This window comes from Gossypium hirsutum, chromosome A05 (genome assembly GCF_007990345.1).
Source record: "Gossypium hirsutum isolate 1008001.06 chromosome A05, Gossypium_hirsutum_v2.1, whole genome shotgun sequence".
In the NCBI taxonomy this organism is placed as follows: domain Eukaryota; kingdom Viridiplantae; phylum Streptophyta; class Magnoliopsida; order Malvales; family Malvaceae; genus Gossypium; species Gossypium hirsutum.
This window is the reverse complement of record NC_053428.1, coordinates 75334838-75349471: the sequence shown is the minus strand read 5'-3', so window position 1 is coordinate 75349471 and position 14634 is coordinate 75334838.

The following is a 14634-nucleotide window of genomic DNA, read 5'->3' as shown; positions in this document are numbered from 1 at the left end:
TTTCACTCAGGGAAGATTCTTTTTATAATTTATAATTAACATTCAATGCAATACCATAAATAAAGCTTACTTAAGTGCTTCATTAACCCATATATTAAACATTGTATAATGAATGTGAGGTTTTACCTCATATATGAGGCGTGGTTAGAATATGGACATTCACATTTATTTATAACACTCCCCCTTGGATGTCCACTAGAGAAAACAATGCCTTATTAAAACCTTTATTAGGAAAAACCCTGTGGGATAAAAACCTAATGAAGGAAAAAGAGTACATAATCTCCTATTACAAGTTGCCTTGTTAAAAATCTTTACCAGGAAAAGCCAGTAGGACAAAACCTTGATTAAAGGAAAAGAGTACAACGTGTTTTAGACTCCCCTAATGACGACATCACATTATATCTTTGAGTCGACGTATTCCAATCTTGTTTCGTAGTCTTTCAAATGTTGAAGTTGGCAATGCCTTGGTAAAAAGATCTGCTAAGTTATCACTAGAACAAATTTATTGAACTTCTATGTCACCTTTCTTCTCAAGATCATGAGTGAAGAATAATTTTGGTAAAATATGTTTCGTTCTGTCACCTTTGATATAACCAGCCTTTAATTGAGCTATACATGCTGCATTATCTTCGTATAAGATAGTTGGCATATTTTCCTGTAAAGGCAAATTACATATCTTCTAGATATGTTGGGTTAATAACCTTAACCAAACACACTCTCGGTTTGCCTCATGCATTGCAATTATTTCAGCATGATTTGAAGAGGCAGCAACTAATGTTTGCTTTGTCGAACTCCATGATATGGCAGTACATCCACATGTAAATAAATATCCCGTTTGAGATCGACCTTTATGTAGATCCGATAAATATCCAACATCAGCATAACCAACTAATAGGGATTTTGAATCTCGGTTGTGATATCTAAAGTAATAAACACTTGATCAAAATACATTTTTATTCGCCTATGATAAACGCTTCAACCGAGTAGTCTTCTCTGCTATCCTCAAGATCACGTCTGTCGAGTATGGGCTCTCTTCAAATCAGAAAAAATTTCACAAAATTACTAGTGGGGTAATTTTGCAATTTCTGTAAAATTTTGGGTCAAGTCGTAAATTAGAAAAATATCTCTAGAAATTTTCTGGAATAATCTCTTTAGAGAATTTTCTTTCTACAAGTTTCTCTTGAATTCAAATGTGTGTAAATAATGACCCAAGACTCTCTTTATATAGGGAGAGTTTAGAGAGTTCAACTATGATTAAACTTAATCACTTTTGTAACAGTCCATTCTTCAGTGATGCCGAAAACAGTGGTTTCGATGCCACAAATCCGACGAGTAAGTTTGTTAATATTATTATTTAGTATTTACAAGTCAAATATGGTATTAAAATAAATTTTGAATTGACAACTTATGCTATTCGAATGAACAATTAGGTTCAAGTGGCATGACCCTAAAGTCAAGTGGTTTTAAAAAATGAAGTATCGAGCCCTTGTTTCTATAAACCAAGTTGGAAATATTTATTAAATATTCAGGGAGTGTTATTAAGGTTGTATTAAAGTTTCTTTAAGAAATTTTAATGTTTAAATTGTTAATTAAGCGAAAAAGACTAAATCATAATAGTTGAAAAACTCAATCACTATTAGGTTAAAGATGTTAATTGATTAAAGAAATATAATTTGATGGTCTTAATGGATAAATTACCCATTTTTAAGATGGTGGAGGGTTTAAGCTTTAAATTCTTTTAATTTTATATTATATGTTATTTTTTTATTATTAAAATAAAGTAAAAAGTTTTAAAAAAATAATTATTAAAATAAAGTAAAAAGTTTTAAAAAAATAAATAAACAAAAGCCATCTTTTTCAATTTTCTTTTAACCCGAAACCAAGACATGAAAACCCCATTTTTGAGCTTAAAGTTTCAGCCAAACTTCAACCTTTTGCATGTAAGTCCATTTGAATTTTGTTTTTTCGTTATTTTTTTTATATTTTTGAGATTGTTGCAGTTTAATCTAGTTAACTCGTATCTCTGTTTTTGAAATTCTCAAATGTTTTAGAATGTGCCATGAATGAATTTTAGTTATTTTTGAAATTTTATGATATATTATTAAGCTTTGTTGTTAAATAGACATATTTTATTAAGAACGTTTTGGTCATTTTTAATATCAAAGACTAAAATGTGAAATTAGTAAAAGTACAAGGAATTGCTGTGAAATAATTGCAAATATGGGTTGTAAAAGAGTTCCAAACCATACGGCTAAGCTTGAAATTTAAAAAAGTTGGTTAATTTGAATGTTTTAGGCTCAGGGACTAAATTGAATAAAAGTAAAATATTATGGGCAATTTTGTAAAATGTTAAAAAAGACTTAATTGCACAAAATGAGTTAGTTTTACTATCTGAATTAATGAATTGAATAAAATTATTAATTTAGATCAAGAGTGACTGGAAAATCAAGAAGAGAAAATTGCCAAATAGTCCATGTACTTAATCATTGATGTAATTTAGCCAGGTAAGTTTGTATGAACATTTACTGTGTTCTTGTTAATTAAATTAAATTTTTATTATGTTGTTTTAATGTAAATGAATCAATATATATGTGAATATATCCACATTATGACGACTTGATAGTTATCGAGCCCCGTTTGAACCTTAGGAATTCATAGGATACAAATGACATGTTATTAAGGTTTCCATGTTTCGGCACTGGTCTTGAATGTCCTACCGATGGTTGAGGTCCTGCATTTGTTTCAGCTACTTTACAATTTGTGTGAGCAGCATCATGTAGCTTACGTTCTAACCCACAGCTTGTGTGAGCTGGTTTACTTCACAGCTCGTATGAGAAACGATGTAAAGGAAAATGAAAGGTTACGATTATATGTTTAGCACACTTTGTGTGAGCTTTCCTAAGTATCCAGTGATATTCTAATTGGTTCAACAGGCATGAAAAGGAAAGGAATGGTAAGTGTTCAAATGAACTATGTCATGAATCTATGAAAAGGATTGAAAAGGTAAGCTTTCATTTGGCAATATGCATATGATCATGGAAAGATTAAATGATTCAAATGAAATATGTTCACTTGGGAATGGATCATCATATGTTTAATTCAAGTGAATTACGTAAACTTGTGTATTGATGATGATGTTTAGGCTTGTGCCAAGCTTGAGGTTATGGTTGATTTTTATGCTTATGCTTTGTACTATGCAAATGAATCGGGTAAGAAAAGGGAAAGAAATGGTAGTTCATAAATGGGATATAATATGATGATATAAAAGGATTAATGAGTTAAATGATGTACCTATATGTGGGAAATCTACTTATGTTATGGATGCACTTACTTGTATCATGGATAAATACACTAACTCGTGAATTGATAATGTTGTATAGGCTTATGCTAAGCATTTGATACGGAATAGAAAGTAAGTAAATAGAATCGTTCATAAGCTTATAAAAAGTTTAATGATCTTGCAATATGTCTTATAAAATCCTATTGTCTTATAAATAAAAAATATATGTAATGTTGATGGACTTACTCATTTTTGAGTTGATGGTTATATAGCTTTATAAATCTTATGGCATTGGTATAGATTTATGTTTATCCTAAAAAGTTCATTATTGAAGTGGAATATTATGTTTAGAGTTTATACGAGCTTACTAAACATTCATTGCTTACGTAATTACTTTCCTTTACTTTACAGATTATCGGAAGCTTGATCGGTTGGAAGTTCATTGAAGATCTAATGATTATATCAATAGTTTTTGATGTTTTGGCCGAGGTTATAATGGCATGTATAGGTGGACTTGTGTTTGATGATTAGTTGATAAATTCACACTATCTAATGATTATATCAATGGTTTTTGATATTTTGGCCGAGGTTATAATGGCATGTGTAGGTAGACTTGTGTTTGATGATTAGTTGATAAGTTTGGCATGTATATGTTATTTTGGTTGATTTACTTTTCGTACTTTTGGTGCCTTTTTGGTAAGTTGTAATGTGACTAAGATATGATGCATGCTTGGGTGACCAAATCGTATGTTTTTAGGAAACTTCTAATGATCATAACTATGGTCTATTTGGAAGTGGTATTGAATTATATGAGTATGATTGAGATTTGGTAAGTGTACATGTTTAGGTATGTTTGATTGATTGTAATTGAGGTGCCTTTTATGGCATATTGGTTGTATGATAATTGTCTATTGAATTGGTCATTTTATGCATGTTTTGGTAAGGTTTTGGTGCTTTGAGTTTGGACACAAATTGCTTTTAGGTACATGCTTGTAATGGTGATGGAAATGGCTTGAATTTGGCAAATTTCATGTCCACACGGCCTGAGACACGGGCGTGTGACTTAGCCATGTGTTACACACGGCCATGTGACATGGCCGTGTGTCCCCTATAGGTTTTAAGGTTTGCAAGTCAGGGTGTTCCACGACCTAGCAAATGGCCTAGCACATCAGCTTGTGAGACCATTTCAAGAGTTACACGACTGTGTGACCCTTGCAGTTCAATTTTTTTAACTTTTTCTTAAATGTTCCAAATGTTTTCGATTTAGTCGCGAATTGTTTCTAAAGTGTCTTTTAAGGCTTCGAAGGCTCGAATAAAGAATGATAGGCATGTGATTGAATTATTTATATTATGCTTATGTTGATGTATGAGATGTATGTTTTTAATGTTACGTTTATATGGTAATGCTCTGTAACCCTATTCCGATGACAGATTCGAGTTAGGAGTGTTACAACAAGAATATTGATACCTCGATTTTAGACCTCAAAAATGCAACATACATAAGCAAATAATCCATTCTTATTTAGTTTCTAAACATCATGCATCATACACCTAGACAAATTAATTATCCAATGGCTAAAATTCAACAATTAAAAACGACAAAAATGTGTCTGAGATAGAAACACCATGACGTCATAAATGTTTATAACCTAAGCATAATCATAACTCTTAAATCTTATAAACAAAAGCTATAACCAGAAAAATGTCTAGAAAATGACATGTTCATAAACAAGTCTATCACATTGCCTTTTCACTAAAATGTAAGTAAATAAAGAACACCCATGAAATAACACAAATTGGCTTGGATCACCTCTCGGAAAACTACACTGCTCACATCGGTACATAACTAGTCTGTAATGGGCAAAGAAGGGAGTGGGTGAGCTTAACAAGCTCAGTGAATGATTAGAATAACCACATTGCAAACATATCATCATGCATCCTCAAAGCAACCATTTATAAGTACAATTACAATAGTCTTATGTCTAGTATCAATGAGTGCCTATCCATGCATTATCTACCGATTCATTTTCACAGCATTTACATACCCATGCAAACATATATCATGTAACACATTTTTAATTAAGCATATATCATTGTCACACCCCAAAATAGGACCTAAGAGTTTTAGGAGTATTTTAGTAATTTTAGCCTTCGAGTGTTCAAAATTCTATGACATGGTCAATAATGTTTTCAATTATGTTTTTAGAAAATTAAATCAATTTCTGAAAATGATTTTTAAAAACCTTTAATTTTAGATGTCAAAATTATGAGTTTTTAATAAGCAATTAGAACAAAATTTAAAAACGAACCTATTTCTTCTTTCTACCTATAATTTTTCACATTAACTCTTCCCCAAAACTAGTGTTGTCGTCCCTTGATTCTCTCTTGCTATTTCAATCAATTTTGAACTCTAATTAGTAATCCTCTTTGGTTTCTATCATCCTTGAATCTTAAACCTCTATAAAAGACCAAGAAAAACACCCAAAAATACCATAGTTCCTCCATTGTCAAGCTTTTGAGTTTTTTGGGTTTTTGATCAAACACATATATTTTCTTCATCTAAGGTAACAATTCAATTCCTTATGAGTTTTTGATGTTATCTAGTATTTAAAACTAAGTTTTTAGCCGTTAAAATGCATGTTCTTGATAAAAGTCGAAAATTGGGTCATTAATGGTGAATTTTAGGTTTGTAGATAAAAACTTGATCTTAAAGTATTTTTGAACTAGTCTTAACATGATTAGAAGCTTTCTAAAGTTCCTTTGAAATTCCGTTAAGAAATTCTTGAGTTTTAAGAATTTTTATCATAAAGGCCAAAACTTGTCGAAATATTTTGATACATTAAAAAGTGTAGTTTTATGTAGTTTAAAAGTTAATAATTAGCCTTAGATGAATATGTAGATGAACAGAATTCATTTCTTGTGAAAAGATTAAGTGTAGGCCAAGATATTTGAATCTAAAGTTTTCTATGTTGAAAGTTATGGTTAAAAGATAAGGTAGTTTAGGCTTATGTTTGTGACTATTTTAATGAAGTTGATGACTGATTGTTGAATGTGTGTTTGTGTGGTTTGTCTTATTGAAGCGTCGAAGTCGATGAGACCTTCAACGAGTAGAGATAAAGGTAAAGAAAAGCTTGTCTAAGTTTCTGGTTTTCGAAAAAAGTGTATGTTTTGGTGAGTGTTTGGATTAGCTGCTCGTAAGTGATTCATTGTGTTATTTGGAAATTTAGAGGTAGCCTAAACCCTTTCTCTAAATTCCAAGTGTAAGTGTTCTTTTAACTATGCTAAATATGTGATAAATATGTTTGTGAATTGTGATAAAAAGAGTTATAATGTGACAAAATATGAACATTTTGTGATGACTGTTGTGACGGTAAATATGAGGGTATGTTATTCATGCCATGTGACAGTTTTATAATGTGCTAATGATATCGTTATGCAAAGAATATTTATGAATAATCGATAAAGTAATATTTGATGACAATATGGATATGTTGGCCTTGTGATTAATGAGACCGTTGGATATAGTTGGCATGCCATAGGATTGTGAGTACTCACTTATATGTGTTGTGATATTTGGGGCGTTGAAGCCAAGGACAGTTTTTGGAGAGATAAGGGAATGCGAGTAAGCTCCATTCACCGGGATATGTGTATTTGGTATGTTGGATATTCGTGTATCTGATGAGTAATGATAGAGCTCACTTTTATGTTTCATAGCTCAAGTGCCAAATTATCTTTAAAAGTGTATATATGTGTAATGTGATGTATGCCTAAACGAGTATGTGGATGCTATGCAAATTATTATAAATTATGCCTAAATGGGATTATATGTGATTATATATGATTAACATGTATCGAAATATATGCCTAAATATCCTTTTATGAATGTGTAAAAGGGATACATGAAAGATGATTAAATTTGTAAATTATGGCACTAATTTAAATACGTTTTGTAAAAAAAATACTATAAGTTGTTTGGTTGATGCATGATGACTTGTTTGCTTAGTGGTTATTCTAAGCATTCACTGAGCTTGTTAAGCTCACCCACTCCTTTTAAACCATTGCAGATAAGTAGTGTCAGTGTGAGCGGTGTGGCTTTCAAGGGAGTGATCCAAACCTATTATTTAGCTTCTATTAGTAGGTGTTCTATGCTTATTTATAAGTTTGAGGAATAAATGCAATGTGATAGGCCAATGTAGTAGACATTTATATCAGTTTATTAAAATGTATTGGGGATTATTTGTATATTGCGCATGTTTGGGAAGTTTGTGAGCTTGGACATGGTGTTTGGTTTATTGTTTAGACATTTTGATGCATATGTGACTAGGTGAATGAAACATGACATTTAGGGACCTAATTTGAACGATTTAAATGTTCTTATATGCTGAATTTTTGTAACCTATAGCAGAGGTATCAATATTAAGGCTTTTAGAATGATACCTTTGTATTTTCGAAATTGTAGGGAGTTAGAATACCAATTTGGTATTGATACCCTAGCTCGAGTATCAATACTCGTGGTGTAATTATCAATACCTTGTTAAAGGTATTGATATTTTCCAATGTTTTGAAATTTGGTGAGAAATTGATACCACTTAAAGGAAATATCGATACCATAGAGGCAGCATCGATACCTACGTAACATTTTTGGGAAAATTTGCTAAGTGGTCCCAATGCTCGGGATATGATATTGAATTCCCTGCTTTAAAAGGAATTGGTAGAGAATCACTAGGGGTATCCAATCAACTGAAACTGGCTTCGATCTTTTCTTAAGAAGAAAAGGATGTCGGATGAATAAGAAGATAGAAGGATAGGGACAGGCAAATCAAGAGCTTTAATTTCCTACAAGCTGAAGAAAGCATTTCGGCTGGATTTGTAGGAGAATCAACTCATTTAGAAAGTCCCATCTAGAAAGCTAGAAGCTTGCACCAGCAGCCATATTAAGAGATCTTAAAGACCCATTTTTTTTCACATAAAACATTGACCTTTTGTCTCTTCTAGTCTTAGTCCTACAGAGGCCGTAGCATTACAACCATCTAATTGCAATTCCATTGCACATTCATCTTCCTCTATCAATTCCTTTCATAGAAGTATGCCTCTATCAATTACATTGCCTTTTGTTTTTGTTTGACTAAGCTATTAAGGTGCCGAGGACAGACGTAGATGCCCAGAAGGAGCTGTGAGGGAAAAGTCCGATTTAAGATGATTTTAAACAGATGAAATCAAATCGTAAAATAGAGAAGGATTTGCCGCCTTCCTTGAAATGGGAATAGCCCTTACTGTGGATATCTTCTACTGACAAGCAAGAGTAGAGCTAGCATAATACAGTATTAAATAATAAATAGCATGGTGCACATCTTCTGTTCGAGAATCCCCTGCAAGTCTTTTCGCCTTATCCGCAGCAGCTGTTACAGAATCCCTTTGAAGGGACCTAGAAGAGAAGATCGGACATGAAACTGAAGCAAGGGATGACCCCTAAGCATAAATAAGTGCTGGTCTAGAATTGCCTTTATAAACAAAGCCCTACTTCCTTGCAATGACTGCCGCCAGAGGGATAATTGCCACGCTAGGAGTAACGGTATAACACTTCTCTAAAGGCAAAGATAGGCCTTATTATGTTTAGGCTGCAAAAGAAAAATTCCAGTCCTACAGCTTCTCTAGCTTGAGCAGTCAGTAGTCTTTACCTTTACAAATTTATACGCATCAGCAAGAAAATGTCAGCATATAGACATCATCTTGATGGAAATTTCCAACTGAGATGATTAATAATCTAGCTCGGGCTTCCTTAGTTTTCTTATTTTTTTTAGATGGTCAAAATAGAATCAATGGATGAACGCTTAACGCCCCAGCTGCTTCAGATTCATCAAATTCCCTCCCCTCCCCTTTTGCTGAAAAAAACACTTCTTATAGCGAACCAGGCAAGGAACATCACGAGTAGGCTGTTACCAATTTCTCCACATCAGCAGCAACATAGGCATCTGAATCTTAAGTAGGAAATTACTTCATCTCAGATGATGTGGGTAAGGTACACAAATTTATTTCAATTTCTAGGTAAAATGAAATGAGCAGAGACGAGTTTGAGTTTATCAGCACACCCCCCCGTAGTCGGTTCTTTCGGAAAAGTTGGGTAGAACTTGGTTTGTAGAAAGACCCGTTGATCTTCGGCTGGCCTTGCCTATGGAAGAATGGTGTCTCAGAAAGTTGTTGAATGCCTCAACTTCGGATGATGTACTTTTTGTAATCGACTCTATAGCTTCTTCAATAAACGCTGGTTCTTCGATCAAGTTTTGAATGACTTTCTAGTCAGATCGTTCCTTCGTTTCGGATATGAAGTCTCATTCAAAGCTTTAGACAAAGGTGCTATTGAGATATTGGGCCCTTATGGTATCTCGTACACATTCCGACGATTGGCCGAGCGAATAAGTCAACTTCAAAGTGGATTTGTTGTGCGAAGAGTGCGTTATAACCCGTGGCCGCCTGCCTGGTGGGGCGGCTCCTCCGTTGTGGGTAAACGGGAAACCTGACTCTACGAACCCGAGGAAAGGCTGCACAGCAGTAGTAAGGGCGTTAAGGCCAGAGCCTTTTGTAGTGCTAGCAGGAATGCAAGTGAATGAATCCCATCCCCTAGCGAGTGAAGTGCTTACGCCCCTTTCTCTTAAGGGGCGCGCTATTCTTATATAAAAAAAAGTAAAGGGGGCTGAGAAGCTGTTGCTTGCTGTCTACTTCGCGAGCCTTCACTGCCCCGTTCTGTAACTTCCCTTCTTTCGTCTGTCCACGAGGCTATAAAAGAGAGATAGGGGCGGCTATCTAGTGGGAGTTGTTTCGGTTGTATGCCACGAGGTCCCTATGGACAAGGGGACAAGTGAATCATCGCTTTTGGGCGCAGGCAGCCCTCTACCATCCATCCTATTGCATTCCATCGTCTCGTATTGTACTGTGCCGTATCAGACCAGATACATCTATTGAGTGAGAGAAAGGTAGTGTAACTAATTATATATTCTTCATTTTTTTTATTGATAGGGTCGAGCCTTTCAATAGTGCATCGTATGTAATAGTAGCAAGTAGTTCCTTCCCAGATCGAGAAGCTTGAGTAAGAAATTCCCCCATTACAGATAGAGGCACCTATAGCCTTGCCTCTGGCTTTGCCCCCTTATCTACTACGGGTGAATCTCTTCGATCCAGAAATTTACTACCCCTAAAAAAAAGGCTTTGCTGCTGCTAGCTCCGCCACTGGGCCGAGTTAAACTACTGCCATAGGTCCCTCTCTATCCGGGTCCTCACCCTCCACCGGAACTCCTGCGGGAAGGAGTTCAATCTCTTTGCTTCATCCCGGAAGAAGAAAAGTCGTATGTAATTGCCAGTACTACTGCTACCTATAGGTCCATAACATCACATGCGGGCGGAGTGAAATGCATCGAAATATGTCTTTCGTCACCAGCTAATTTAAATTTAGGGTGGACATAGATGAGGAATAATATATGAGGAATAATGGTCAATCTTTGGTGTGTATCCGCAAGATAGAAGAGAAGCTCGAGGATCCTGCTTTGGGATCACAGCACCGATAGATTAGAATGATAAGAAAAGCATTCAAATTTTCATACCATACTAAGCTACTCATAGAACAGAAACACAAGTACTTGCGCGCATAAGAAGAAGTTTACTTAATTAGGGCTTCAGATTGAATCCATCACTTAGATAAATGACGTAGACAAAGAAGCTCAAGTTGACTAGAGATGAAAGTAATTAGAAGCTGGCACTTCTATCAGATAAAGAAGACTGGCTGGCACATAGGCGTTTTATCGAGTTGAATCTTCTTCTGTAATTATAGATTTTTTTCCATGCTTTCTGTTGGTTAACAATCAACCGCATTCTAGTTCAGTTCTTCACTACCCGTACAGGATTGGAAGGGATGGATAAAAATGAAAAATGAATTGCTATGGATTCTCTTGAGGATGTAAAATCTGAATTGGTTGGTCAATTAGAATTAGAAGTAAACATGCAGACTAATCATATACAATTTCCACCAACATGGCCGTCCGTAAGATAATTTTCGGATTCTGTCTGGAATCTTAATGATTCTTACGCTTTTCCTACGAATTCCACAGGATATTTTAGAGGCGATTGACTAAATTACACCGAAGAGCCCACTTGAGCAATTTGAGATTTTCCCATTAATTCTTACAAAAAAAATGAATGATTGACGCTCTTTCCTTTATTCTTACACCCCTCCTACAAAAATGACCCGAGAATCTTCGAAAATCTACCCCCTCGACCCATTGTCTGTTTTGAAATCTAACTTCGCAACTTTACCTATTAATCCTCCTATTTCTCTTAAGATTTGGCATTTGTAAAGAACCCTTAGTAGCTTAGGTAGTTGGATCCAATCCATAACAGTACTAAGGAGTAGTTGAAGAGGACTAAAGTCCAGAGTCCACGGTTAAACCGTGAGGTATTGGCTAAAACAATACATGGACCTTGAGTGAGAACCTTTTCATAGTTCTCCCTATTCTGAAACTTCACTAGAAAGAAGTTGTTTTCAACATCCATGAGTTGAAACAAATGTGTAAGTTTCCAGATACTAAAGTTCCTATTATGGTGAGTAGAATATGCCAAATTCATTCCCACTAATTTCACCACCACCGTGGTTTCTATATCCATTATCATGATTTGCTTTATCCAATCAGAAAAATTAATTGTTGGTATCCATTAACCATAGTTCTCATGATGACTCCCTCCTAAAATTCAATCTCCTCTTCACTTATTCTAAAATTTCACTAGAAAGTAGCTGTTTTCAACATCCATGAGCTGAAACAAATGTATTGGTTTCCAAAGACTAAAGATCCTATTATGGTGAGTAGAATATGCCAAATTCCTTCCCATTAATTTCACCACCACTATGGTTTCCATATCCAATATCATGATTTGCTTTTCCGATTAGAAAAATTAATTGTTGGTATCCATTACCATAGTTCTCATGATGTCTCCCTCCTAAAATTCAATTCCTCTTCACTTATAGACTCAGATGGACCTTTCCCTATCACTTTATTCCTTCAGGACGTCATCGGGACAGGGGATATATCTACGACCATCTCACTTCTCAAATTCATCTCCACATCCGTGAACCTAACCTTTTCGGTGTTTATGTCCTCAATTGGAGTATTGATACCGCCACCGTCAGCGAAGTTTTTCAACATAATGCTAAACCTTTTCTTCTCTATTGTTAGTCTGGAGGAACTTGATTGTTAGCAAATTATAATGAAAAGCTTTGATTTTAAAGAAAATTGAGGAAAATAAAATTATTAATGGAAAGAAATATAGATTGAAGAAATTTTTTAACTAAAATAATATTTTTGCTATAAATAAATGTGAATGTCCATATTCTACCCCTCCTCATTTATGAGGTAAAACTTCTCATTCAATATGCAATGTTTAATATATAAGTTAATGAAGCACTTAAGTAAGCTTCATTTATGGAATTGCATTGAATGTTAATTATAAATTATAAATAGAATCCTTACCTGAGTGAAATAAAAAAAGGCGAGAAAAATTCTCTTGTATTTTCATCCACTTTTATTTATTGTTTTATTAATTTTTCTATAACACGTTATTAGCACGAGCTTCTACGAGTTCATAATTAAGTTCACGTCATTTTGACTTTATATAATGTGCCCGTATAACTCCTGTTAAGCTATATACGGTATACGTATTTTCATAATTATTTTATTTTATTTACTAGATGAAATATTTGCTTTTGGTAACATTTGCACATTTATTTTTACAACTAAAATCTAATAATGATAATTATATATAAATGTTTTTTTTATTAAAAGAAATTTCAATTAATTTAATTTATGTTATGTTATTATTATGACTATTCCTCTTTATGCCAATATTTGACATACATATTATTATTTAGCAAATTTGGTCTATATAATTGAATTATTTTACGATTGAGAATACTTATTATTTTACTAATATTTTTTTTATTTTGATTCAAGTGATTATAATGTCAAATCTTTCCAAACTTGAATTTGCGGCCTTAGACATCTCAGGCATGAATTATTTGTCATGGGTGTTAGATGCTGAAATTCACCTAGATGCTAAAGGTCTAGGAAATACTATACTAGTATATAAAGTAGCATCTAATTAAGACAAGGAAAAAGTAATGATTTTCATCCGTCATCATCTGCATGAAGGATTAAAAGTGGAATATCTCACTGTGAAAGACCCTCTTGAGTTGTGGAAAATTTTGAAAGAATGATTTGACCATCAGAAAAACTGTGATACTCCCTAAAGATCGTTATGATTGGATGCACTTATGGTTGCAAGATTTTAAGACTGTAAGTGAATACAATTAAGAACTTTTCAAAACAAGTTCTCAACTAAAATTATGTGGAGAAAACATAACTGATGAGGACTTGTTAGAGAAAACATTTTCAATCTTTCACGCTACTAATGTGCTCCTGCAGCAGCAATACCGTGAAAAGGTTTTAAAAGGTATTCTGAATTGATTTCATGCCTTTTGGTGGCTAAACAAAATAATGAGCTATTGATGAGAAATCATGGAATTCGTCCCACTGGTTCTGCACCATTCCCTGAAGTGAATGTAGCAGTACACAATAATTATGAAAATAGAAAATATAAAAGTCGCAGCCGTGGTCGTGGACGTAATGGGGGATGTGGTCGAGGACATATTAGTAATCGTTATCATGGTGGTCATAACAATGATACTTCTAACCACCAGAAAAAGAATAACAATGAAAGACAAGAAAGAAGTGGTCAAAATAATCCTTCAAAGATTGTTGAGAATAAATGCTACCGATGTGGTATGAAAGGGCATTGGTCACGTTCCTACCGTACGTTTGAGAATTTAGTGAAACTTTATCAAGCATCCATTAAAAGGAAGGGAAAGCATATGGAGACAAATTTTATATCCCAAAATGATGAAATGGAGGCAAAAGATGAAGATATTCACTATAATACTAAAACTGACCATGCCTACGAGGGTAATAAATTTAATGACCTTAATAATATAACTCACCAACATGTGGCCGATTTCTTTGAGAACCATTAGAAAAATTGATGTTATTTTGACATTTTTATGTTGTTTTAAATATATTTATTTTCTTGCATAAAGAATAATTTATATATTTAATAAATATTTGCAATGTTTCTTATATTTTATTTGTTTTTATGAAGAATATGAATATTCAACAAAATTTTGATGGAACCAAAACCAATGAAGACATGTGTCTTGCAGATAGTGTTATAACACATACGATACTCAAAGATAAAAAATATTTTTCTCATTTGACAATGAGTAATGCCCATGTTAATATAATATCGAGTAGTTCAAAACA